Genomic DNA, 27,400 nt, shown 5'->3' on the forward strand with positions numbered 1-27,400 from the left:
AGACAACCCTCTCCTCCTACCACTCAACACTACAAACTGTGAGAGATGCACTTATCTAGCCAAACTGGGGGTAAAGCTTTCTCCAACCAAGACCGAACTTGACATTCAAGAGGAGAAGGTAAACACTTACACCACACCACACTTATCACATGGTCTCACTAAATCTACACACCAAAATCCACACATAGAAACACAAAAACATTAGCGGAGGCTCTCAATAATAATCTGGCCAAGCAACAGAGACCTCCAAAGCAGAAACGCAAACAACTTCCACCCCCCCAACACAACTCAAATGAAACATAGCCCACAGACTCAGTGTGCCACTCAACCACAGCCAATAAGGCAAAACAACGTATCCAACACACTAGTCATAGGTGACTCTATAGTCAGGCACACTGATGTCCCAGTCACCAGGCTAAGCAAGGAAAAGGTTACTGTTAGCTGCCTGTCAGGTGCCAGGATCCACCACATAACCCACGCACTCAGGTCACTCCACAAGCACAAATATGACTCTGTCATTGTCCATGTTGGTGTGAACGACCCGAGACATACCTCCCTGGACTACATGCAAGGAGACATGGAAGAGCTCTCCGAACTTGTAGCCCAGGCAGGTATGACCCTAGCCCTGAGTAGCATTCTGCCATCGCCCAGAATGATACTGCAGTACAAGGACAAAATGACTGACTTCAACAATTGGCTGAGCTTCTGGTGTCATTCTAGGGGGATCCAGTATCTGTCTGCTTGGGATGACATGGTCGACAGGCCACAATGCTTTGCCAGAGATGGCCTGTACCTGTCTCCCCTGGGATTCCAGATGCTGGCTAAGGCTCTTTCTGCCCCTATAGTACCTTTTTTAGGCAAGATTCAAATGACAAATTAACCACCGTAACAGGAACAGGCAAGAAAAAACTGAGGGTAATGCTACTCAACAAGGCTACAAGTCTAAATCTCAAAATGCACTCACTCAAGACACTCCTTAAAATGGAGAACATCAATATCTGTGCAGTGACTGAGACCTGGTTCAAGGCTCCAGAGAGCACCCCTGCACTACCAGGCTATAACTCATACCACACTTTTCAGCCATGTAACCTGAACCAGAACATCAAATGCAGAGGTGTGTCCATATTCATTAAGGATATCCACACCTCCAGGCTAGTTGCTCAGCATAACGCATCCGAGGATATCCAAGTGCAACTAACTCTGGGCAAAACTGCAATCCAAACTGTAGCTTGCTACAGATCCCCCACCATGCCCCAGGATTCCCACTCCTCTTTTCTTGATGTACTGGAAAATATTAGGGTTTAACTAAACACCCTAATAATGGGCGATTTCAACTACCCCACCATTAACTGGGAAAACTACTCGTGTACCAACTCCTTCACACAACGCTTTCTGGAATTCATAAACTCCAATGCACTGGATCAACTTATCCACACCCCCACTAGGGGCAACAATATCCTAGGCCTAGTCATTACCAACATGAGTGACCGGTGTTTCACACCTGAAGTCAACTTCTCGTTGGTCAGATCCGACCATAAGCTAATCACCCTTGATATCCACATTCCGCCCCCAACCCCAACTCATTACAGCCGAGGGACGTCTCCAGGCGTTTCTGCAGTTACATCCTACTGCTCCTCTAGGTGTCAAATATTGCCTGTTCATATTTGCATGAACAATTCCAAAACCACGTTACATACAAGGTATCGGAAAATTTTATCTTGAAGCATACATGATAGCAAACACAATTGTATTGATATATGACCTCTGTCAATGGGTATTTGTTAAAAATGTAACGTGAGAACTACAATTTTTAAATGCTGAAGCCATGCCCACTAGGCATTAAAGGTACACACTCAAAAGAGCTCTACTGGAGGGAATGAGTACGGTAAAACATTTCTCCAAAGCCAACTTCATGCTTCTTAAGACAGAAGTGGGGAACTTCATGACACCCATACAGATGGATAATACAGTTATGACTGCTGAATCCTACACAAATGCACTCTATAAGCACTTACATGAGTGCATGGATCGTGCTATCCCAAACAGAACCAAGATGCTATCCTCCCAAAAAAAGGAAGCCACTCTGGTGGTCTCCTGCCATAAACAAATTGTACAACAGAAGGAAAAAAATTGTCGCAAAAGAGAGAAAAATCCCATGAGTGGAGGAGCTCCCTGGTCAACCTCAGTAAGAAGCTGAGATCCCTTATAAGATCCTCCAAAGCTAGCTACGAAAACAAAATTGCCACCGATTCTAAGGACAACCACAAAGCATTCTATAGCTATGTCAAGAATCTCAATGGCAACACCCAGGATCTGCTCTGAGTTACAGCACAACGGCACGAAAATTGCAGAACCAACTGATATTGCCAACATCTTGACAGACAGGTTCAGTGCTAACTTTACCCCCCCCCCCAACCCCCTAAAGGACCCATATCTATACAGGAAGAATGCACAGTCCCTGTAATCACAACTATGCAGGTAAAAGCTGCACTCTCTAAAGCCAAAAACACAGCATCCATGGGACTGGACAACATCCCTGGCTGCATTTTACACGAACTTCAGAACGAACTGGCTCCCCACCTAAGCACCATGTTCAAGCATAGTCTCACATCAGGCTTTGTGCCCACTGAATGGCGTACAGCAACAGTTATCCCACTCCACAAAGGGGGAGCCACCACTGATCCCAGGAACTGTCGCCCTATTAGCCTGATGAGCCTGGTCTGCAAGGCCATGGAATGTATTATCATGGAACTCAAAAACAAAGACAATGGTAACTTCCAAACTCTGGATCCCACCCAGTTTGGGTTTGTGAAAGGCAGATCATGCCTCCTGAACCTGATCGATTTCTTTGAGGCAGTCACCAAAGCCGTAGATGAGAGTAGGGTGGTTCACACAGCCTATCTTGACCTCGCCAAGGCTTTCGACACCATCCCCCATTCTGGAATTATAGCTAAACTCACTAAACTAGGTATAAATCCCTATGTCACAAGATGAGTTCCCAACTAGCTCACTGACAGAACCCACACTGTAAAAGTTGCACACTCCAAATCTGACCTCAAACCAGTGACAAGTGGAGTACAACAGGGTTCAGTCCTGGGACCTCTCCTGTTTGGTATCTACTTCTCTGAAGTACAGGCTAACACAGAAGGCCTCAAACTAGGAACCATAGTAGAGTCCCCAAATGATGTGGAAATCCTACAGAAGGGCCTCGCTGAGACAGATGCCTGGTGTCAGAGCCATGGCCTCAAGCTCAATGGCAAAGTGCACTGTCATCCCCTTTGGTAAAAACTCTGTACCCATGAACTACTATATAGACAGCAGTCTTGGGACCCAGGTGGGCAGTAGTCTGTCCTTTGATAGTCACATCGCCAAAGTAGTCAGGAAGTCCTTCTACGTGGCACACTTCATCATAAAAGGGTTCTCATCCAGGAAAAAAAGAGGTCATTGTTCCCCTCTACTCGACACTCATTAGACCCATTATAGAGTACAACGCCCCTTTTGGAATGTACCTCACAAGACATCTGCAGCAGCTGGAAAGGCTACAGAAGTACCTCACAAAGAGGATTACTGGTCTCAAACAAATGCCCTAAACTGAACGTCTCAAAAAACTCCAGCTTTACTCCGTAGCATATCGCCTACTCCGAGGTGATCTCTGCCTAACATATAAAGCTATGTCAAACCCAGAGCTGTTGGACATGCTCCACCTAAAGAAATCCCAATCCCTCAGAGCTACACAGTCTAGGGACCTAAACCTTGTCACCACAATAAACAAGACGTGCAGGAGGGATAGATTCCTGTCCCAGAGACTTCCCAAACTCTGGAAAAGTCAACCCATCTATGTCAAGCAAAGTTTTTCAGTAGCACTCTTCAAGAAAAATCTTGATGAGTGGATGGGAAATAGGGAAATAGGAAATACACCCGGGGATCATTTCTGTGTTTCTGCTCAACAGTGGCACAGGAAAATAATTTTCTTGGGTGGCATAAGCCAGGGAACCTTGTTGACTAGGCTTACTTCGGCCCTCGGGTCGATAGCCTAGTACCTACCTATGAACAAAATAAAGTCATTAAGAAAGTACAGTTATATAAGAAAACTTACCATAATAGTAGATGTTCTAATGATCACTGCTGCAGTAGCCTAAACTATAATGGTTATATACTGCCAAGGATATAACAGCTGGCCAGCTTACAAAGTTTCACAGTACCCACTACACACCCAAATCGCCAAGCAGCTCGAGTTGAACTAACTAAAAGACAAGTTTGGACGCCAAGCCCTTTAGAGCTTTCATGCCAACAAAGAGAGAGAGAGGCTGAACCCTGAAAGGACAATGCTAGCAAGTACAAAAAATAACCATACCCTGGCATAGACAATACACCAAAAAACTAGGGGGTTGAAGGGAAATGCTACTGCAGTAGTGATAACTGGAACATCTACTATTACGGCAAGTTTACTTACACAACTGTACTATGTTCATCATACTGATCACTGTTGCAGTAGCCTAAGCTATATGGATAGATGGATCCCTATCACTTTATTGAAGTTCCAAAACTCCGAAGACCATATGACTGAGACCATATGCCTGAAATTTTGAAACTCTGAACACTTTTCATTGAAATCGCTGTATAGCGCGGAACTCAGGATTTGCCGTTTTCCTCTCTTTCCAAAACATCAGGTATATGGTCTCAGCCATATGGTCTTCAGAGTTTTGGAACTTCGATAAAGTGATAGGGATCAAAGATAGATTACCCTAGCATACTACATCTGGGAGGTAGAAGGAGAAGAGTCCAGGATTCCCTGGAGAATGGTGCTTAAAAAGCCTGGTCTACACCTAGAGAAGGAATCAAGCTTATAGCGCTTAGTAAAAAGATGTACAGAGGACCATGTTACAGCTTCCAGAACACTTCTAGAATCTAATCCATTCCAAAAAGCCATGAATGATGCCAAGGCCCAGGAAGACCAGACCCTGCCTGGAATAGTTAGTTATAGCCTTAGACAACCATATGGAAACAGTCTCTTGATGCATGTTGCCCCTATTTACCCTCATAAAAAATTAACAATTGAGCTGAAGATCTGAAAGATTTAGTTCAGTCAAGATAGGACCTGAGATGTCTGTGGACATCCAAGGTATGGAGTACCCTTTCCCCCCTCATTGTTGGGTTCAGGAAAGAAAACGGGGAGATGGATAATTTGGCTTAAATTTCATTTTAGGCTAAAAAGGACTCGTTCTCAAAGACACCCTATGTGTAAAATGAGATAAGGCTGACTCACCACAAGAGCTTGCAGCTGGGATATCCTTCAAGTATCCTTCTTGTAGAGGTCAGAGCAATCAGTAAAACTGTTTTCCATGTTAAGAACCTCAAGTCAGCCAGGTTAGCTGATCTAAATGGAGCATGTGTTAGCTTGTCTAACAAAATTAAGATCCCAAAGAGGGGCCACCAGTTTTCTTGGAGGCCTCTTATGCAAAACCGCTTTCAAAAACATTTTGACATTAGAATGCATTCAAAGAGGATGATTCATGGGCAGTCATGCTAAAATGGCCAATAAATGAACCTTGACAGATCAGCAAGAAAAGTCATAGAATAGTAGCTCACAAATACTGTAAAACCAGAGAGCAACTAGTCCTGAATGAGTGCTGGTTATGTTGGTGACACCAACTAAAACACCTTTTCCATTTGCTAATATATGATTTTCTAGTAGTGTGCTTTTTTCTCCATTAGTACCTGCAGCACATCCTCAGTAAATGGGTGCCTAAAAGGAATTGGCACCCTATCAACCACACAATCAATTGAAGTTGATTGGTATCAGGATGCATCAGACACATTCCTGTCTTTATTTGAGGGAATCTAGTCTGTAAGGAAGCTTGCGGTAACTGCCTCTGACAATTTCCGAAAGAATGGAGAACCATGGTTGTCTGAACAGGAAGACTGTCACCACAATGATCTCAGGGGATTCCTTCTGAATCTTCAGAGTTACCCTGATTATTAGTGGAAAGGGCAGAAAAGCATACAGGAACACTCACGTCCAAGGAAAAGAAAAGGCATTCATCTTCCAGACCTTCTTGCATAGAGTCCTGAGATTTTAGGACAAAAAATACCTATGTTTTCTTTAATAGTTGAATAAAACAGGTATTTTGGATCTGAAACACCTAAATGTTATATGAAACAGCATAAGCAACTCGAATACTAAGGGAATAAGCTTTTATTTTGGCAAAAAAAGTGAAGTTATATCCTTTGCACTGGCCATGGGTGTGTTTTGCCTGCAAAATCTCACATTACTACAAAAACTGTCCCATTTTGGGCATTGGAAAAGGTGGCAACCTTATTCTGTAAAGATAAACAAGTTGTCTAAATATGGAAAAATGTACAGTGAGCTATAACTGGAGTTAGACACTAAACAATTTTGGGTCTATATCATATATTCGAAATTCCAAAATATTGAACACCATAAGTTCGAACTTGGAATTTCGAATTATGATAACAATGAACACTCAGAATAGCTAATTTTTTCCCAGGGAAAAAATTTGCTGTTCCAAGAAACATACACACACAACTCAAGCACACCAAAATAAACCACACACATACAGTTAACAAAACCCAACCCTACACTAAACCATACATACATTCCTAACTATCCACTTACCTTAACCCACACCCTAACCCCAAGGCCTGTAACTATCGCACACATATCCTACGAAACTATACACAAACTAATTAATACACACACATACAGTTATCAAAACCCAACCCTACACTACACCATACATACATTACTAACTATCCACTTACCTTAACCCACACCCTATCCCTAAGGTCCGTAACTATCACACCACAGTGGAGGAAATAGCAAAGCCATGGAACGGCCCACAGAAATCTTGCCCTAGGTAAGATTTCGATGTTCTGGGGCTTCGCTATTTTCATCCTTCGATGTAGTGGGTTCGATATTATAACTTTCGAAGTTTTGCAACTTCGAAGTTATAATACAGACCCCACAATTTTGGTGCAGTGGACAGTCAGAAGGGTAAGGCAAAGAACTGATAATGTGACCCAGACACACAAAACCTTAAGGAACACCTGAAGCCTGGATGAAAAGGAATGTCACAATAAGATATTTTATATCCAGTTTTACTAGGAAACTTGAATGGTGAAGAACAGTTGGACTGTAAAGTGATACCATTTTGAATTAGGGAACTATCACAAACAGATTTAGGAAAGTAAGATGCAGAACTGGGTTCCAAGCATTTTCTTTCTTTGGCACTAAAACATCCTTGAATAAAACTTTTTCCCACCCGGGATGATGGAAAGTACAGTTGTGTACACTTACCATAAATGTAGATATTAGAGTGTATTCACTGTTGCAGTTCCCAAAGCTAAGCAAGGGAGGAGGAATTTAGAGAGCATTAGGACCAGCTATTAAGCCCTTCAAGACTGCAGTGGCAAAACCAGCTCTGGATTTAGAAAAAAATAGGCATGTGGTAATGCTTGGTGAAGGTATGTACAGAGCTCCAGGTAGCAGTTTCTAGGATGTCCCTGGTAGGGACTCCTCTGAGGAAGGCTGTAGAGGTAGATGCAGCCCTGGTGGAATTTGATCTTAATCCCTGTGGGGTAGTTTTTCCATGGTGCTTATAGCAGAAATTAATGCAATGGGCTATCCATTTAGAAATGGTTTACTTTGTAATGGCCTTCCCCACTGCCCCTGCAGCAAAGCCAACTAGCAGCTGTCCAGATTTTCTGAGAGGCTTGGTCCTGTCCAAATAAAATCTAAGTTGTCTGTGCATGTCCAAAGAGTGCAGTATTCATTCACCTTTGTTTTGTGGGTTCGGGAAAAAAAGTAGGCAAATGAATGGACTGATTAAGGGCCACACTAGACACCACCTTGGGCATAAAGGAAGGATTGGTCCTGAGGGAAACCATGTCTGCATGGATATAGGTTCATAGATTAGTACTAGGCTAACTGCCCCTGTGGGCCATATTTTTAAGCCTAGCCAATTACCCCATGTGAGAATCGAGTCCTGCACCTTGTGTCTGTAAGGTGAACACCTTAACCATTATGCCAGCCGCCTCCCCCCATTATGCCAGCCCCCTTCCCTGGAAGATAATGAAGGGCTCCACTGCCATGAGGGCCTGTAATTCAGACACTCTTCTTGCTGAAGTGACGACTAGAAGGAAGGCTGTTTTCCAAGAAAGGAATTTCAACTCTGCAGTTGCAGCTGGTTTAAATGGAGGGAGAATGAGCTTTTCCAATACAAAGTTAAGGTCCCTGGCTGGAGTAGGGGCTCACCTGGGGGGTCTTAAATTTTTGGTCAATCTGAGGAAAGTACAATTTTGTACCTACCATAAATGTAGATGTTTGAGGGCTATTACAGCTGCAGTAATTACATATGGGTTTTCAGCCGGCAGGCGGTCCCTCGGTCGGCCGAATTCCAAAGTCTTGGTCCGGCGTCGGTTGCTGTCGCGTACTCTTCTGACGTCAGGAAGGCTAGAGTATAAAAGACACAGCCGACGCCATCTTCTTCAGTCTTTCTTGCCCCAGATGTCAGGTGCCCCCAAAAGGAAGGCAATACATAAATTAGTGTAATACACAAAAGTAAGCAAATAAAACATAGTAGGATAACCCAGTCAGCAGGTATGAATAGGTATTCAAACCCCAAGGTCTTACCAAGAGGGGAAGGAGGGTGGAAACCTGTACTGCAGCTGTAATAGCCCTCGAACATCTACATTTATGGTAGGTACAAAACTGTACTATGTTCATCGTGCATTACAGCTGCAGTAATTACATATGGGTAGAATCCCAAAGCTATGTATAGGGTGGTAGGTACTATACGGAACTGGGTTGAGCTAGAATGCCCTGCAAAACTGCAGTGGCAAAGCCTGCTCTTGTTCTGGAGTATAAAGGCAGATGGTAATGCTTTGTGAAGGTATGTAGAGAACTCCAAGTGGCTGCCTCCAAGATATCTTTAGTAGGCACTCCTCTGAGGAAGGCTGTAGAGGTGGCTGTGGCCCTAGTGGAGTGTGATCTGATACCAGTAGGTACGAGCTTTCCATGATAGGAATAACAGAAGCGTATGCAGTGACCAATCCACTTGGAAATGGTCTGTTTAGTTACAGGTTTCCCTTGACCTCCCACAGCATAGGAAACTAGGAGTTGATCTGATTTTCTGAATGGCTTGGTTCTGTCCAAGTAGTAACGTAGCTGCCTATGGATATCTAAAGAATGAAGCAGCCTCCCCTTTGTTTTGAGGATTAGAGTAGAAGGTAGGAAGGTGTATGGCCTGGTTTAGGGCAACCCTAGATACTACTTTAGGCATAAAGGAAGGGTTAGTACGCAGGGAAACCCTGTCCTGATGGAATATGAGGAATGGCTGCACCGCCATGAGGGCCTGTAACTCAGATACCCTACGAGCTGAAGTGATGGCCAGGAGAAAAGCTGTTTTCCAGGACAAATATTGTAATTCTGCTGAAGCAGCTGGTTCAAAGGGAGGCAATGTCAATTTTTCCAGTACATAGTTAAGGTCCCAAGCTGGTACTGGTTGTTTCCTTGGAGGCCTTATGTTCTTAGCCCTCTGAGGAACTGTCGTAGTAGTGGGTGTGAGAATAAAGGAGGATCCATATTGAATTCTGCAGAGATTGCTGAGGCATGTATCTTGATTGAGGAAAAGGTAAGTCCCTTGCTCAAAAGTTCAGTTAGGTACTGTAAAATCTGAGGCAGGTTTAATTTTCTAGGATCCTGTCCTCGTTCTTCATTCCAACAGCAAAACCGCTTCCATTTTGCGGAGTAAGCTTTTCTTGTAGATGGTCTTCTAGCCTCCAAAATGACATCCTGCACTTCTTTGGAGAGTAATGCCTGATGTGAAGTTAAGGAATTTTCCATGCAGCTAGACTGAGAGTTTTCAGCTGACTGTGAAGAGTTTTGAAATTGTTCTGCGTCAGCAGTAGAGGTGTTAGAGGCAGGGGCCACGGAGGAGTGTGTGTTAGGCTCCTCAATAGTGGGTACCAATGTTGTCTCGGCCAATCTGGAGCAATCAGTATCATCCTTGGCTTGTCTGTTCTTGCTTTCAAAAGCACCTTGGGCAGCAGAGGTAGTGGTGGGAATGCATAAACTGACCAAGTTGTCCATGTGAATGAGAGGGCGCCCACTTTCCAAGCCTTTGGGTGGGAGGTCCTTGATCAAAACTTTTTTAATTGATGATTTTGTGGGAGGCAAATAGGTCTATGTCTGGCCTTTCCCACGCTTGAACAATCTGCATGAATACGTGTGGATGTAGCTTCCATTCGTGAGGATCTGTCATATGCCTGCTCAGAGTGTCTGCCAGTGTGTTTTCCATTCCTGGCAGGTACTGAGCCTGGAGTTCTATTTGTCTTTCCAGAGCTAGATTCCAAAGAGTCATGGTTAATCTGCACAAGGGGTATGAATGAGTCCCTCCTTGTTTGTTTATGTACTACATTACTGTGGTGTTGTCTGTTCTTATGAGCAGTTGTCCTGGATGCAGGAATTCTCTGAACGCTGAAATTGCATTTATTACTGCCAGCATTTCTTTTTGATTGATGTGAAGGTGCTTTTCTGTTTTGAGCCATCTGCCCTGAATGCACCTGTCCTTCATGTGCCCCAGGCGTAATCTGAGGCGCTGTGGTTATGACTTGTGTAGCTTGAGGCTTGCAGAATGGGAGGCCTTTGTTTACTTGGCATGCTTGGGCCCACCATACGAATTCCTTTTGTAGACAGGGAATTATTGGAATCTCCACTTCTAAGCTGTGACTGTGTTGAGACCATAGATTTTTTAGGTACCATTGAAGTTTCCTCATGTGCAGCTTTGCACATGGGATTAGAAGAATGCAAGATGCCATGAATCCCAGAGCCTGCAGGATTTTCCTTGCAGTAAGCCTGGTACTTTTTGCAAGCATTTTGAAGTAATGAGATAGTTGCCCTTGTTTTTCTGTTGTTAGGTAAGCCATCTGGGTGTTTGTGTCCAAGTTGGCACCCAGGAAGGTAATTTTCTGAGAGGGTGTTAGCTTTGATTTCTCCTTGTTGATGATGTACCCCAGAGAAAGCAGTAAGCGTGTCACATATGCCAGATGTTTGAGAAGTACGTGTTTGCTGTCCGCTTGGATCAGGCAGTCGTCCAGATAAGGGTAAATTTGCATCCCTTGAAGTCTGCAGTATGCAATCACTGATGCCAGGCACTTGGTGAATACTCTGGGCGCAGTAGATAAGCCAAAGGGCAATGCAGAGAATTGATAGTGATTTGAACCTGCAAGAAATCTGAGGTATCTTCTGCAACTTTGTCTGATTGGGACATGCAGGTATGCCTCCTTGAGGTCCAATGTTACCAGTCAAAACCCCTTGCCCAGCATGGGAAGGAGTTGCTGTAATGTGAGCATCTTGAATTTTGGTACTAGAAGAAATGTGTTGAGAATGGATAAGTCCAGAATGGGTCTCCAGTCGCTTCCTTTCTTGGCACCAGAAAAGCCTTGAATAAAACCCTGTGCTTGTTGGTGCGTAGGTACGTTTTGTATACCCCGCATGTTTAGGAGCTTCCTAATTTGTAGGTGTGCCCCTACCCTTTGATTTTGTGGTAGGTTTGGCATGCCTCTCATTTTTGGAAGAGTGTGGAAATGAAATTTGTAGCCTCTGTTTATTATGTCCAGAATCCATTTGTCTGTTGTGACAATATGCCAATTGTTTGCAAATAGTGCCAGTTTTCCTCCCAAAGGTGCTGCCAGTTGAATTCTGCTTGGCATGGAAAAGAGGGAGTCATTGAGTCTGCTTTCTGTACTGCTGTGCACTGTCGTCACCACTTCTTGGTGTTGGTGATTGCCATTGTCTGCCTCTGTAGGATCCTTGGGGTTGTCCTCTGCCCCTTCCGCGTCTGTATCTGCCTCTTTGGGCTTTGTCAGTGGTTGGAAAGGACCAGTTTTTTGACGGCCAATTCCTGCTGAACCTGTAAGAAAGCTTTGACAGTTTGCATAGATTTTGCCTTTTCTTCCATTTTACGTAAAATATCCTCAGCATTACCACCAAAAAGAACATCCTTATGTAACGGTGCATCCAGAATTTTTGCTTTCACCTGATCTGGAAGATTTTGTTCCCTTAGCCATGCATGTCTGCGAATGACTGCTCCAGTGGCGGCTGATCTGCTGGAGGCCTCTAGTGCATCATAACCACATTGTAAGGTGTGCTTGCCCACTTGTTCAGCACTATGCATCATATCCTGCAACTCTTTTAAATCTGGTTGTTCAGGTTGCGACATTTTTGTTTTTAATTGTGATAACAGAAATTGCTGATATTTAATCATATGAAACTGGCAGTTTAAGGCCCTCATGGCAAGGGTGGCCGAGGTGTAAACCTTCTTACCCCACCTTTCTAGTGATCTAGATTCCCTTTCCGCAGGTAGTGGATTCTTGGCCGTTGAAGCCTTAATTCCTTTAGGACCTTGAGAAATAGTTTCAGGGTCTGCATTATGGCCTTTATAGAGGAACTGATGAGAATTAGGAACTCTGTAATACCTATCCGGCTTAACTGGTGCAGGAGGCAGAGAATCAGGATTTAGACAGGCCTCCGAGTATACATCATCCAAAACCTCCAAAACAGGAGGAATAGCCAGAGGTCTATGCTGAGGTAACCAGAGGAATTCCCGAAGTCTTTTCTTGGAGTCTGAAAAGTCTTGGCCTTCCCAATGGAAGTGCTCTCTCAAGGAGTGTAAAGTTTCCCAAAGGAAAAATCCTCAGGGGGATACAGAAGGAATGGACTGCTCTGCATCCGAATCCTCAAAGGGTGAATAGGATTGTTCTTCAGCATCAGAATGTTCTGATAAAAAGGATTCTTGGTCAGAAGGAGGAGAATCCTCCTCTACTCTGGGTCTCTTGTCCGGAGGGGCCTGTGAGCCTCTGATAAGAGTGATCAGGTCTTCAGCCATTTTAAGCATGTGCTTCTTAGGCGTGGGCCCAGGTCTTGGGCCTTGTGAGGCAGGCCTAGAAAATTGCTTGGCTGATTTGGCTTTTGTAAAGGCCTTGATGGAGAATGAAGATGAAGGCCTAAATACACCATGGGTGGATGTAGATCTATCCACATTGGTGGGTTCGACATGAGCAGGGGCTTCGGTTGTAGTTTGGGAAAGGACCGAAGAACCAGCGGTCTCAGGTACAGAAGACCCCGCCGAGGTAGTTTCGTCGGTAGTCAGGGACTGCAAAGGCGTCTCACTGAGAACCGGTCCACGTGGAGCTTGTTTCGGCGTGGTGTCGGTGGAGACCGCAGTTCTCGACTGACGGTCCTTTTCTGCGTTTTGGACATAGCGGTAGTCGGAGTATCCGACGACATTTTATAATTAAACGCTTTGCCAAAATAGTGTTGGGCTTAACTCACCGACGCTTGCTAGTGCGTTTATTGAAGGTAGCACAAAAGCGGCAGCCCGAGACGCCGTGGTCTGGGCCCAAACAAGGTATGCAAAGGGAATGGAAATCCTTATGCGGTACTTGCTTCCCACAAGAAATACAATTATTAACTTTTTCTGACATCGGTCTGAGGCAAGAAAAGATTCAACGGGTACTTAGCTTTAATGAAGACTTCGGTTCCAAAATTTTTCGTAATTCAGGAGCTGGCCGACCGGCACTTGCGAACTGCTTCTGCTTCGCGCACCGCGCGGCAAAAAAGACTGAAGAAGATGGCGTCGGCTGTGTCTTTTATACTCTAGCCTTCCTGACGTCAGAAGAGTACGCGACAGCAACCGACGCCGGACCAAGACTTTGGAATTCGGCCGACCGAGGGACCGCCTGCCGGCTGAAAACCCATATGTAATTACTGCAGCTGTAATGCACGATGAACATCTGCTTTAGCAGGGGGTGAGAGAAGAGGGGTGGTTCAGTATTATAAAATGCTGAAATGGCAGAGGCATTAATTTTAATTGACGAGAAGATAGTCCCTTGTGGAGCATTTCTGTTATGTACTGAAGAATACGAGGTAAGCTGGGCACTGTTGTGCCCATCCCCTGAATTTGGCTCCAGGAACAATATCTTTTCCACTTTTCAGCATAAGATTTTCTAGTGCTAGGCCTCCTTGCTTCCAGAATAACATCTAACACCTGCTTACTGAGGGATGCTATTGGAGAGCTCAAGGGATTAGCCAGGTTGCAAGGTTCAGGGTTTGAAGTTGAGGATGCAGAATCTGGCCCGCCTGCTGAGACAGCAGGGAAGGTGTCTGAGGTAGGTGCCATGGCTCCAACAGTATCATACTGCGCAAGAGGGGGTGCCAATGCTGGCGTGGCCACTCTGATGCAATCAGTATTGTACTTGATTTGTCCTGTTTGATCTTTAGCAGAACCTTCGAGAGGAGAGGCAGAGGGGGAAAGACATAAACCGAGAGGCTTTCCCAGGTAAAGGACAGAGCATCCACTTTCCAAGTTTGACTGTGGGGAGTCCTTGTGCAGAATTTGTCCAACTGGTAGTTCTGGAGGGGAGGCAAACAGGTCCATTTCTGGAGTCCCCCATTTGTTTCTCCAGAGGTTGAATATTTTTTGTTCCAGTTTCCATTCGTGTGGGTCCATGAGATTTCCACTTAGGTCATTTGCCAGTGTATTTAGCTTGCCTGGCAGGAATTGAGCTTGTAGGTGCACTTGGTAGCTCAAGGCTGTGTTCCACAGAGCCATGGCTAGTCTGCAGAGAGGGTACGGGTGGGTTCCCCCCTGCTTGTTTATGTACCACATAACTGTGGTGTTGTCTCCATCTTTACCAATAATTGTCCTGGAAGGATGTGGTCCTTGAAGGCTGTCACGGAATTCTGTACAGCTAACATTTCTTTTTGGTTGATATGCAAGTGCATCTGACTCAGGTTCCATTTGCCCTGAATGCACTGCCCTGCCAAGTGAGCCACCCATGCAGAGTCTGATGCATCTGTGAGGGTTTGGGCGGCAGGGGGTAGATTGAAAGGGAGCCCCTTGTTGAGGTGGCAGGCCTCTGCCTACCAAAGGAGCTCTGTCTTTATACAAAGAATGATAGGAATCATTGTTTCCAGGTCCTAAGAATGTTGGCACCATAGGCTTTTTAGATACCATTGCAGTTTCCTCGTGTGCAGTCTTGCATATGGAATTAGTAGAATGCAAGAGGCCATGAACTGCAGGGCTTGCAGATAGCTGGGTCTTTGTGGTCAGTAGTTAGAAGTAGGCTGTCAAATAAACTTGTTTCTCTGGCGTGAGGAAAGCCATCTGGGAAGTTGTGTTCAAGCTTGCTCCCAGGAATACAATCTGTTGGTAGGGTAGTAGGTGAGATTTCTTTTCGTTTATGGTGTACCCCAGCGAGGTTAGAAGTTTCTTTACAAATGACAGATGTTTTAATAGCAAGTCCTTGTTTTCTGCCTGACTCAGACAATCGTCCAGGAATGGGTATATTTGAATATTTCTCTGCCTGCAAAATGCAATGGCTGGAGCTGGACACTTTGTGAATACCCTGGGTGCAGTAGATAAGCCAAAGGGAAGTGCAGAGAACTGATAGTGCATGGAGCCTGCTCTGAAGCGTAGGTATTTCCTGCAAGATTCCCTTATTGGAATGTGCAGGTAAGCTTCCTTTAAGTCTAAGGTTGACAACCACGCATCTTTGCCCAGCATAGGGAGCAGCTATTGAAGTGTTAGCATTCTGAATTTTGGGATTACCAAAAAGATGTTTAGAATAGAGAGGTCCAGGATAGGACGCCAGGAGCTGTCTTTTCTGGATACCAGGAAAAGTCTGAGTAAAAACCTTGTCCCCTTTCTTCTGTTGGGACAGGTTGAATAGCCCTGATAATTAGAAGAGAGAGAACCTGCTGTTGAGCTTCTGCCCACTGATTTGGGGTTGGTAATGTGTGGAAGTGGAATCTGTATCCTTGGAAAACTATATTTAAAATCCATTTGTCCTGGGTAATGAGTTCCCAGCTTTTTGCATGCAGGGCCAGCTTTCCTCCTAAGGGAGCAGGCAGTTGAGCAAGGTTTGGAAGGGTTAAGGTTAAGTCATTGTGACATTTGTCCATAGGGGTTGTCTTACTACTTCCAGCTTTGGAAGAAGGAGCCCTCCACTGCTTAGGTCTGTGTGTAGCCTGAGACTGTAACCTAGGTGGTCTGCTGTTCCTGGGTTTGGACTAAGAAAGCCTGGAAGAGACTGGAAAGGACCAATTCTTAGCAGGCCAATGCCTACTAAATTTGGGAGGCTGAACTTGCAGGAAATCTTTAACAGTTTGCATAGATTTAGCTTTGTCCTCCATCTTTTTAAGGACGACTTCTGCTTTGTTGCCAAACAGGCGGTCTTGGTTTAAGGGAACATCTAGTAATTTAGCCTTAACATGATCTGGCAAGTTTTGCTCCTTAAGCCAATCATGCCTTCTAAGTACAGATTCAGTGACAGCAGCCCTGCAAGATGCTTCTAAAGAGTCAAAACCACATTGCAAAGTATGTTTACCAACTTGTTCAGCAGAATGCATTAAATCCTGTAATTCTTCATGTTCAGCATAGTCAGGAATCCCCATCATTTGCTGTTTAAGTAGTCCCAAAATATGCTGCTGATACTTTAACATATGAAACTGGCAATTTAAGGCACTAATGGCCAAAGTAGCAGAAGTGTACACCTTCTTACCCCATCTGTCCAAGGACCTGGAATCTCTATCAGAGGGGGCAAGGTTTTTGGCAGCAGTAGCCTTAATGCCCTTTGGTCCTTGGGAAATGGTCTCTGGATCCGCAGTAGGATTCTTGAAGAGGAACTTGTGAGAGTCAGGTACTCTGTAATACCGGTCAGGTTTTCTGGGAGCTGGAGGTAAAGTGTCTGGGGCCAGGCTAGATTCCAAGAAGGCATCATCTACAATGTCCAGAACAGGAGGGATAGCTAAAGGCCTGTGTTGAGGAAGGAATAAGAATTCCCTAAGCCTCTTTTTGGAGTCAGAGTAATCCTGGCTTTCCCAGCGAAAATGCTCCCTAAGAGTGTGCAAGGTTTCACCAAAAGAAAAATCTTCTGGAGGGGAAGCAGAGGGAATGGAATCCTCTGCATCAGAATCCTCATAGGTAGATAAGGGCAAATCCTGGTAATCAGAAGAAACAGAAATCTCAGAATCCTGATCAGAAGAATCAGAAGGAAAATCAGTTCTAGATCTCTTACAGGGGGGAAGGCTGGCTTCCCCTAATTAAAGTAATAAGGTCTTCAACCATTCTAAGCATTTGTTTTTTAGGCATATGGGACTGTTTGGACGTCTGTTTTCTAGGCGTGGGTTGAGTTTTAGGCCTTGATGAAGAAGATGGCGTTGGTTTAAAATGCACACCTGTAGGCCTGAATACACCCTCAGAAGCCGGTGCCTGCACAGCGGCTCCGGACCCATCCAAGGTAGAGACATCCGTAGGTTCCATAGTTGAAGAAGCATCTTGCGGCATACCAGACTCTGAATGGGTCTCAGTAGAGGCCTGCGAATCTGAAGTAGTGGGTAACAGGGGCTGCAAAAGTGCCTCACTGAGTAGCGGTGAACTGGCGACTAGCTTAACGGAAGCATTGTCGGCAGTTTTGGACCTATGCAGTCTGTCTCTGTCTTTATCCTTAAGTTTTTTCAGAATATCGGTAGTCGGGTGGCTTTCCGAAGCCATTTCTGAATAGCTAAACCGAGTAACAAAATAATTTGCTGCGAAAATAGACAGACGACAAACAGTTCGGGGGTTGAATAAGGCACAAAACCGACAGCAAGGGACGTCGTGGTCTGGGCCTAAGCAAGGAATGCAGTACGAATGAAAATCTTTATGAGGTATTTGCTTTCCACAGGTAAGACAATTGTTAACGTTTACTGACCTTGGTTAAGAGCAAAGAAAAAGGATCCCCAACGAGGTACTTCGCTTTTTTTGAAGACTTCGATTCTGAAACTCGAAAACGAAAATTTCAGGAGTCGGCTGACCGGCACTTGCGAACTGCTTCTGCTTCGGGTACCGCGTGGCAATAAACACTGATGTAATGGCGTCGGCTGCATGTTTTATACCCCTGACGACCTGACGTCATGGAAGAAGAGACAGCATCCGACGCAAGAATCCAAGACTTTGATATTCAGGCCGGCTGAGAGCTACCTGCAGGCAGATAACCCAAATGTAATGACTGCAACAGTGAAACACGAAGAACATCTGGTTCTAGGACAGTATGTGATGGACAGGTGGAGACAAGAGAGTCAGGTCTGGAGAAAAGTGGAGATTCAGGCTTTCTGTAAGGTAAAAAAATGGGCTGCCTAGGAAGGAGGGAAGAGCAAAGTTTCTTAAGCAGTCATTATGACCTACTGGACTGCCATTGGTTTTGGGAGTTCTCAGAATTTTTCTTGGAAGCCCCTTGCTATTTCTTAAACATATGTTTACCAGCATTTTGAGAATGGATAAGGAGTTAGAAAATCCCTTAGAAAATTTGGTAAAGGGGCCTGGAAAATCTCAGAGATTCCTTGTATTACTTTACCTCTTTCACCTCTACAGCAAATGGATCAAAACAAATCTCTATCCAAAAGAGAACCTAATTTTTATCATGACCTGGGAGGTTCAGAGAATGCAACCATGCAAATCTCCTCAAAACATCATCAAACGGTTTCTCACACACACACTGTATACAATGAGTAGCGACTTCAACAACAGAAAAAAAATTACTTTAAAAGCAGATTTTTTTCTCACAAGAAAAAAACTGCAGACAAAGCGCTCCTCATACTTCCATAATGAGTGAGAACTAACCTTAACGTATTAGCCTGACAATTCAAAATTCTGAAAATCAGAGGTGCAGAAGCATACAATTTTCCCCATACTCAATAATCATCCCATCCTTGTTAGAAATAGTAAGAGTGAAATTAGCTACATGTTTAAGAGCAGAAATATTAACTAAAGCTCTAGCTGCTGAATCAGATCTTGGAGGAGTGGATAAAAACTTACAAGAATGAAGAACTATATATTTTTTCTACCTTTTTAGGGACAGTTGGCTGACCATCAGGAAAACAACACAGCCTCCAATGCTGACAGCACTAGAGGAACGGGTGTAGGTTCTTGAAATTCCTTCGATAAACAGCTCATAGTATTTTCTTAGGGACTGAGAGACCTCAGTGTTCTCCAACTGAAAACATTGGTATATTAAAGAAACATTCTCAGAGAAAGAGAACACCCAAAGAGAGAGTAAGAAACTGTGTTCTCCTCAGAGTCTGATTCAGAAATCAGAGGAGAAAATACACATCTGTCCCTTAATCTTCCTGTCCAGATTCAGAAAATTGAATCTCTTAAGGAAAAGAGGTAACCATCTTTCTGTTACCAGACACTACTATTACTAGACTGACTTGAACAACAGGCCTAGATTAGATCCTTGTCTCTGACCCCTCAAATAATTTTACTCCAATACACTTCCTAATACATTAAGTGACCATCTACCAGCATATACTTATAGAACCACCACCCAAAAGCCCAACACACATACCTACAAAACATCCAGAAACCTAACAAATTTCAGTCAGAACCTGTTTAATAACATACTAAAATCACTTAATTGGTATCCATTAAAAACCCTACCCCTAGATGACTCTCTCAGCTATTTCAACAAAACATTCCTAGACACTCAATAACTTAGCCCTTCTTAGAACAAAAAGGACAAAGGCTAATCATGCACCTTGGTTAACCAAATCAACAAAACAAATACTACAAACTAAAGACGGAGCTTGGAAAGATTGGCTAAAAATCAAAAATGACACCAACTAGCAAAACTACAGGCAACTGCATAATAAAGCTAAAAAATTAGCGAATGCAGATTAAAAAAATACTTTTCACAGCAACTAACCAACCATAAAAACAGCCCAAAAACTTTCTGGAAAACCATCACATCACTTCTCACCCCCGGGTCCATGCAAAACTCTTCCCCAAACACAGACAAGACACCAACCGAAATAGCCAATATGTTTAATACTCATTTCACTGACAGCATAACTACATTAATCTCAGGCTTTAACTCTAGTACAAACTCAGGCAACCTCATGAATCCCCCCCACCGCCACATACAGCCAATAAGGACGATAATACTTCACCTACCCATAACCAGTATCCAACAAGACCTCCTTTCTCTTTGCAACCAGTTCCCACTACATTAATTCGTAAACTTTTACTCAAACTAAAACCATGCTCATCATCCCCTGACAATCTTCCATCAGAGTATCTAAAACTTGCTGCCACTATCACTTACCCAGTCAGCATTCTTATTAATCGATTCATCATAGAATCTCATGTCCCTACCCTCTGGGAAAAAAATCAGTCATAACCCCATTACACAAAGGTGGTAAATCTAACAAATATTCAAACTATAGACCCTTCTCTATTCTCTCTCCCCTATCTAAACTACTCGAAAGGTGCATATATATTCAATTGCTAAAACACCTTACCCATAACAATCTCCTTACATCCACCCAACATGGCTTCAGGCCAACTCACAGCACAACAGCAGCTCTTCTCATTCACTGGCATAGTAAACAAAGCTAGAGACTCCAGCCTTCATACCTACGCAGTACTACTAGACCTGTCAAAGGCCTCTGACACAGTCTCACACAACAAATTACTTCAGCAATTACCTGCAACAGGCTACCTACCAACCTCAATACAATGGTTTAACAGCTATTTATCCAATAGGCAACAATGCGTAAAATGGCAATGTTGCCTACCTGAATTCCAAACCAACAAAACCAGAGTCCCACAGGGGTCCATTTTAGAATCCCTCCTCTTGAACATATTCATTAATAACTTACACACTGCCTGCTATAACAGCACACTAATCCAATATGCTGATGATTCCACTATCATCTCCTCCTCCATCATCCCTGACCTGCTGCAAAAAACACAGACCGCATTTCTTCTATTGAATCATGGTAAAGCAATGCACAATTGATGCTTAACCCTAACAAAACCAAACGTTTACTCTTCTCTCCTAAAACTAACACATCTGAATACAAACTCTACTCCCACAACAAAACTGAGACTGAAACTGTAACAAGTGCAAATTTGATCAACACATACTTAATGCTATTAAAAAAAAAACTAGTTTCAAATTAGGAACACTCTACAGACATAAAGCCTTTATAGATATAGATCCAAACACTAAAAAAATATTAGCAAATACCTACCCAATCCCCTTTCTACTCTATGGTGCTCCCATTTTAACTAATCTACATGCCTCTCTTAAAACCAAACTCCAGTCTTGTCACTATACAATTCCCAAGTTAGCCACTAGCTTATCATATCACACCTACCACTGCAATGCTCTCAAGGAACTTAACTGGCTAGAATTCCCCCACTACCTTCACTACCTACAACTATCAACTGCATACAAACTAATACATAAACCTGAAAGCTGTCCATTCCAAACATCGATGCTGCACATACACATTCCTACCAGAAACCTCTGTTCAACCAGTAGACAACTCACAGATGTACACAAACCCAACAAAAAAGCAGGTGAATGCCTCTTTTCTTGTGCTATAGCTTAACTATGGGACAACCTACAAAATATCACCAGTACAGAAAACTCCAAAAAGTTCAAGCTCTCACTAAAAAACTACTTCTATAATTCATGTACATGCCTTTGACTAACAACAAACATTTAATTTCCCACCCTCCTATGTCACTTTCCCGTCTCTCCTCTCATCTTCCACCCATCTTCTAGCATCCTACCTACCTAATTCTTCTTTGCTTACCCCTCAGTCCTTCAGCTTATAGCCTAGCATCCACCTTCAGCTGTCAGACCTCTCTCTTTTTGGGACTACTTAATATAACACTTTACATATTCTCCTAGTAAGTTACCCCTTCTTCTTTAATTCTACCCTCTAAACTCTTGTTGTGCATTATTACCTTCCTCTCCAAAGCCTTATAATGTTGTGTTTTTAATCTAATGACTATTATATACTTTGTAAAATTATCTAATTGTAAAACTCTTATGTACACACTCTACTACCTGTGCGCCTCTAAAACAATGTAATGATGTCTAAAATTTATGATAAGTTTACTGCTATTGTTTTTTAAGTTTTTTAAGCCATAGCAGAACTCCAGTCCGCTAATGATTGGCAGTAGATTTTTACGTGCTGCCTTGCCGGGCCTAAAGCACAACCTTCAATGAAGGAACACCCATTCACAGATGTCGACACACAGAAGACGCTCTGAGAATCGAACGTGCAACGTCTAACTGTGAGGCGACAACACTACCACAGCACCACCACTGCAGTCTTGCCTAAAACAATATAACAATGTCTTAAACTTGATAAATATACTGCTACTGTTCTTAAGTTTACTGTTGGAGCTTTTCTCCCTGGACCTCTGCTGAAATGGGCTTCTGACCCAGTTGGACTTTCCTGGTCACCAAATGTCAATCAATCAATAAATAGAAGGATCAACATCCTGAATTAAACCCTGAGCCAAATCCAGTAAGCTATCCTGTGTAAAAAAAAGTTTGAGGAGAAGCAGATGCGTTTAGTTTTCTATTTGACAGGAAAAATGGGACAACAGTGTCATTAATGGCAGCAGCAGCTTCCCCAAGGATGGGCACAACATTCTGACAAAACACGGAAGCCTTCCCTATTCTTTCTCCCAGGACATGAAGAGTGACCCTCCCTTGTCCACTGAGGGGACCTCAACAGCTGCAGGTGATGTGCTTAAACCCCAGTCCATAGCAGCTGTAGGTGCTACACCATTATCATCCAGGGTAAAAGATGAGTGGTCTAAGGTTCAAATAATGGCCACAGCAGTCACCCAACCATGGCTGATGCAAATTGCTAGCCTGTTGTGATGACAAAGACTGCTTAACTTTTTCCTTCTTGTGGCTGGAAAAAGAATGACCAAGAGACCGTGAGACAATGCCATTGTCAAGCTAAAAATGGTGCTGCTTTCCCAGGGAATACAACCAACACATGTCAGTAAAATCAAAAAGTCCTTAAAAGTTACTTTTTTCACAGAAACAAAGTAAAAAGCACTTCAAAACAGTTTGTCAGCATCACACTGTAAAATAAACACAATTTCTCCACAGGAAAAAAATGGTTTTCAGTTACTTTAAACAACTTTTAAACTGATGGAATAAAGAGTGCTCCCAAGTACACAACAGTCTCTGACAGTCTTGCCTGAGGAGGAAGGTATCAATAATAAAGAAAAATACTAACTGCTGACTTTTTCCTCCTAAAGGTAACTTACTGCCCAGCAAAGGAACAGCACAAGCTGACCATCGATCCTCCAAAGCCTCAGAGGAACGTACTGATTGGTGTCAGTACTCAGTAAAGCTCTCAAGCGCTTGGCAACCTAACTTTTCTTTTCAGTAAGCTCAACTTGAGCTGCCTGACAGTTTGAGTACATGGAAGGTCACGCCCATTATTATAACTGTAGCAAGATATATCCCATATAGCTTAGGCTTCTGCAACAGTGATCAATATGAACATTAAAGTATTATTTGTTGCTAAATAAAGCCATAGAGAATTGTTAAAAGTGAAAGACTTGGATATTGCATGGATAGATTACAAATAAGCATTTGACAGAATCCCACATTCATTGATAAAGGAATGATTATAAATTACAGGATACAGTCTACAATGATGAATTACATTAAAGTGGCCATAAAACACTGGCAAACTGCTTCACAGCTGAACCATGACAAAAAGCAAAATTATTATTCCAGGAATAAAAACATAAAGGGAGATAATCCAGGGTGATTCCCTGTCACTGCTGCTGTTTTGTCTTGCCCTTAACCCGTTCAAGTTATTTACTAAACAGATCAGGCTATGGTTATAACTCAGCTCCCAGAAACAAACCTTGTTTAAAGGTTTCTCATCTAATTTTTGTGGATGACTTAAAACTGTATAGTTCATCAAATGCAGAGTTTAAAAGTACAACTACAAATGGTTAAAACTTTCTCAGATGTTATAAGAATGTTATTTGGTCTTGATAAATTCACAAACACAGCAATTAAAACAGGAAAGCTGCAGCACCATGAAAATATCAACCTGGAACAGGAAATGTGATAAAGGAACCTGAGCAGGAGGGAGCATATAATATTTGGGAAGAGATGAAGAAGCAATAAAACATGAACAAATGACAATAAAACTCAGTAAAGAATATTTCAGAAGGCTAAAACTAATACTGAAAACTGCCTTGACACCTAGGAGTAAAGTCCAAGCTATAAACCATTTTGAACTTCATGCTGTAACTTACTGTTTTAGAGTGAAACTGGTCCCAAAAATTACTGGATCAGCTGGAAAGGAAAACAAGAAAAATCTTTTATGCTTATCAAATGATATATAAAAATCAGTGTATACCAAGATAATATATTCCTCACTCTGAAGGAGGCATGGGCCTCCTCAAAATTGTTTACACGTATACATCTGCAATCGTGAGATTTCACGCATATCTGCTGACCTCTTCGAATCCAAACATATTGGAGGTTTTAAAATATGAGGAAAAGTTTAAGATGACATTTTTGCTTAGTTTAGCAGAAAAGTTTCAGCTTGAAGCATGAATGGAAATCAAACCAGTAGTAGACAAAAATCAGACAGCAACTAAATGCACCAATAAACGAAAGAATAAAAGGAAAAGGATAAGATGAGAAGTAAAAAATGCGGAAAATCCATAAATGTAGTGGTGAGTACACAAATCTCCTGGAACAACCTCAATCTGACCAAGATTTGACACAGGAATGGTTAAGAAGAAGTGAAATGAAACCAAAAGATGAAAAACAAATAATGTGGCCCAGGATATTCGATTAAATACATGTTAGTTTATAAAATCCATTGAAAATGTCAGAGAAACAGACAAATGCAGGTTCTGTAAAAGGAGTACTGGAAACAGTTGCACATCTTGTTGCTAGGTGTGATACACTTACGGCAGAGGGCCTACATGATGAAAGGCACAATAATATGGCAAGATTGTTGCACTGGAGAGCGTACAAACACTAAAATACAGAAGTAACTGAGAAGCCTTGGAAACATGAACCACAAAGCATTATAGAGAATGATGAAGTATACATCACAAAGCATCACCCATTACCAACGGTTCAAACAACAAAAGCGAGAAAACCAAATATAGTAGTCCATGAAAAAAGAAGACAAAAGTAGCATCATCACTGAAACTGCTACCCCCAGTGATTACAGTCTCCTACATCAAAACACACACAAAGTCATAAAATATCAGGATATGCAGGCAGAAATGAGAAGAATGTGGAAGAAAGATACCCAAACAGTTCCAACAGTAGTAGGAACAACGTGTTGAGTAAAAAAAATTTACAGTTATACTTGGATATGCTACCAGTACATGCAACCACATATGAAATAGAGGAGGAGGCAATTCTGGACACATTGCGGGTGATGAAAAGAGCATTCTTGGCTCACGTTAAAGACTGAACGATACTAATGTCATGAACTCTAATCCTACCCTGACTTAGGAATGGAGTCCATTCCAAGTCATGGCATTAGAAACCCAAAAGACTTGGAGAAATTAAGCCTAGAGAAATTAAGCCTAGAGTAGCCTAAGCTATTTGGGTATATTACCATATCTTAGAACACAGGGAGGAGGGAAGGAATTGAAGAATCCAATAGCCCTGGAAATTAATCCTAGCAAAGCTTGTTCTAGACAAGGAAAAGAAATCCAGTTTGTAATTCTAGAATAGTCTACAGTCTACCCCTTTCCAAAAAAGCCACAGAAAAAGTCAGAGCCCTGGAAAAGAGAGCATTGACACTACCTGAAAGTGACTTATGGCGAGAATAGCAGAAAGAAAGAAAGCACAACACAACCACCGAAAATTGACTACTTTGATATTTGGCTGCCCTTTCCTCATACCCTTCACAAGAAATAAATTGCTGATCAGCCTTCCTTAAGGATTTACACAAACTCCACTCCACACACCTTCAGATAGAAACAACTCTGATCCAAAACAATACCAAAACAGCAAAATCTTCAGAAGTCAGGAATCGAAAAACAGGAACCAAAGTCAAATCCAAAAGCAAATTCTTTATTCTCCAGCGCCTCGGTGTAACCACCTTTCAAGAGTATACATTCTCACTGAAAGAATGGATATATATATATATATATATATATATATATATATATATATATATATACTCATAGCAATTAATTAAACAATTAATTAAACAATTATGTTCAAAAATTTTAAAGCAGACACCTCCAGTTTATTTCATTATTCAGTCCACAGGGTGTCATTGTATTGTATTTCAAAATAAAATACTTTCCTTATATTGTAAGTTATATTTCAAAGCATTTTCATCATTACAAAGACATTTCACACTTTCTAAAACTGTTCCTGTTAAAAATGAAGCATCACTATTATGATAAACACTAAAATGTGTGGCAATAAATTTATTTTCCCTTTTATGTCTTATGTCTCTAATGTGCTCACCTAACCTAATGAAACTCTCTTTAGTTTCACCTATATAATATAATCCACAGGGACAGTGTAAAGCATACACAACTCCCTTACTTCTACAGGTAAAACTATCTCTTACTGTGAACCTAATGTTGTTAATATAATTAAATATTCTAACTATATTCCTACAAACACTGCATCTACTGCAACATCTTGTACCAAATTCACTTAGTGGTCTTGGTAAACAAAATTTGGCATTACAAATTTACCATGTACCACCATATCTTTCAAATTTCTTCCCTTTATAGGAGAATAAAGGTTTTGTGGCAAATTGTGCATCAACACCTTGTCTTTCACTAAAAATTTCCAAAAATGTTCCACTACATCCTTTATGTCTCCACTTTTTACATTATATGTAGAGACAAAATAAATATCCTTACAAGTTTCATCACTGGTTGCCAGATGATATTTCTTATAATGGTGATATTCACCCTTATTACATTTATTCCTTACCATATTATTCTCCTTTTTTTACCTTCATAAGGGCATTTTCTAAAATATTCACACTGTACCCTCTTTTCAAAAACATATTATATGTGATATCCCATTCCCTTTGTAGATTTTCTTGTGTGTTACATAATCTAGATACCCTTGCCAATTCCCCATAAGGGAGAGCTTCCAAAGTATGTACAGGATGGCAACTAGATGCATGAAGGTATTGATTACCATCTATAAACTTCCTATGTATATTTGATATAATTTTACCATGTTCTGTACCCTCCAAAATAAGATCCAAGAATATTACTTTGTTTCCTTCTGTATTCCATCAAATTCTAACCCAAATGGGTTACCATGTAAGTCTGTCAAAAATTCATTAACTGAATCAAAACCACCATCACAAATAAAAATCAAATCATCTATGTAACGAAAATAAAATAACACACTACATTTCATAAAATTTAACTCAAATAGAAATTTCCTTTCAAAAAATTCATAAACAAATTATACATGGGGCAAAAGCTGCCCCATTGCTGTACCTTGTTTCTGCCGATACAAAACATCATTAAAAATAAAA

General features: G+C 42.1%; 1 protein-coding gene across 1 annotated transcript in view; it reads right to left on the bottom strand.

Moving 5' to 3' along the window:
* ANKRD28 (ankyrin repeat domain 28) overlaps positions 1-27,400 on the bottom strand; it is a gene marked incomplete in the record, with an annotated part of 2,819,689 nt that overhangs the window by 2,040,473 nt on the left and 751,816 nt on the right.

The sequence above is a fragment of the Protopterus annectens genome, chromosome 3.part1 (assembly GCF_019279795.1).
Source record: "Protopterus annectens isolate FY-2018-M chromosome 3.part1, PAN1.0, whole genome shotgun sequence".
NCBI lineage: Eukaryota > Metazoa > Chordata > Ceratodontiformes > Protopteridae > Protopterus > Protopterus annectens.